At 27.8% G+C, this 1,971-nt stretch overlaps 1 pseudogene; it reads right to left on the minus strand.

The window, feature by feature from the left end:
- Positions 1-708: 708 nt before the first annotated feature.
- Positions 709-847, minus strand: LOC132272303 (U2 spliceosomal RNA; annotated as a pseudogene).
- Positions 848-1,971: the final 1,124 nt, after the last annotated feature.

The following is a 1,971-nucleotide window of genomic DNA, read 5'->3' on the forward strand; positions in this document are numbered from 1 at the left end:
CTAATTAGATTTACTTTTATTAAGAAACTCATAATAAATAGATAAATAGGTAATTTGTGTTATAGTTTTATAGAAACTCTTTTAAAACCTCTTTTTATATCAATTAATAAATAATTTTTTATATTAACAATACTTGTCTAATTAGATTTTCTTTTATTAAAAAACTCATAATAAATATATAAATAGGTAATTTGTGTTAAAGTTTTATAGAAACTCTAAAAATATATATTTGTTTAGTGTGATATAGTTTTATTGAAAATAAAATAGGTAATTTGTGATAGAGTTTTATAGAAATTATTTTATTTTCTTTAATTATATCCTTGTCTAATTAGATTTAATTTTGCTAAGAAACTCATAATAAAAGTTAATTTATGGTAGAGTTTTAGAAAAATTATTTTGTTTTATATATCAATTAATAAATATTTTTATATTAATAATTCTTGTCTAATTAGATTTTCTTTTATTAAAAAATTCATAATAATAAATAGATAAATAGGTTAATTTATGGACTATTTGGTCGAGCACAATTGATTATACATTGAATTTTAATTTTATTAGGTAATTTTGAGTTTTATAGAATTTATATTGTGGGATATAATAATTAATGAGAGCTCTTTATTGTGAATTAAACTCTTTTTATATTTTGTTAATTTGAATTAATTTGAATTTTATTAGGTAATTTTGAGTTTTATAGAATTTATATCAATTAATAAATAAATACTGAAACTCTTTGCACAAAGGCTACTACACTTGATCTTAGCCAAAAGACCAAGAAAGGTTGGCCAAAAGGCCGACCCAAAAAAATTTAGTACTACACTTGATCTTAGCCAAAAGGCCGAGAAGGTGTGATTGTTATTTCTTTAACTCTATAGTTTTATAAAAGGCTTTCATGTAAACCTTTTTACTTAAAATTAATGTGGGACTTTGTAATTTGAATTAAACTCTTTTTACATTTTGTTAATTTGAATTAATTTTAATTTTATTAGGTAATTTTGAGTGTTATAGAATTTATATCAATTAATAAATAAATACTGAAATACTGAAACAGTGAAACACTTTGCACATTTAATAATAGTATAGATATATACATGTGTGTGTTTTTGTAAATATCCATTCTTCAGCAGCAGGTTCATCGTTCATCACTTAGATTTGAATATCTTCATGACCATTCATCAACAGGTTCAACTCACTTAGATTTGAATACTTTCATGACCATTCATCAACAGGTTCAACTCCTCTCTCTCTCTTGGTGTATATAATCAATTACCCAAAAATGGCCCTCTAATAAAACTAAGCTGAAATCACCCTAATTTGCAGCAAGTCCATCTCAAATAGCATTTTCAAAGATGCTGCATTAGCACCTCACAACAACCACCCAAACCATCCAATTTGATGATTATTTTTTTTCACATGTATATATATATATATATATATATATATATATATATACATCCATCTTGACTCCCCTCTTTTCAACTCATATATATATTTTTTCTAATATCAGAGAGATTGTAGAAGGGGAAAACCAAGCAGGACACAAAATAAATAAATAGATAAATGTCTAACATTAAATGTTCAACGTCGATCACAGAGTCCTTTTCCGGTCTTCGGAATCCATGGCGGACCCATATTCCTCATATTGCAGCGAAGCACAGAGGTGGTGTGCCAGGGATGCCGTCTGCTCTGTTGTCTCATCCGCCATCAACTTCGACGTCGGCAAGCAGAACCTGGGATCTAAGAGAGATGGGGAAGGAGAAGGAGGCCTATGTAACGAGAAAGAGAAAAGACTGCTTGTAATAAAATAAAAAACGATGGGTAGTATAGGCAAAGTAACCAGTATATAGGGACAAAATAGTAAGCCTATTATATTCCATTTACCCACACTGCGCATTTGCCGAGAAGTAAATTCTAAAGCATGTACTTTAAGCTTTGATCCAACGGACTGATAAGGACTTTCACTTTCTTTAAAAG

The sequence above is a fragment of the Cornus florida genome, unplaced genomic scaffold (genome assembly GCF_030987335.1).
Source record: "Cornus florida cultivar Cherokee Brave unplaced genomic scaffold, ASM3098733v1 CherokeeBrave_3.0.0_Hap2_Chr08, whole genome shotgun sequence".
Classification (NCBI taxonomy): Eukaryota; Viridiplantae; Streptophyta; class Magnoliopsida; order Cornales; family Cornaceae; genus Cornus; species Cornus florida.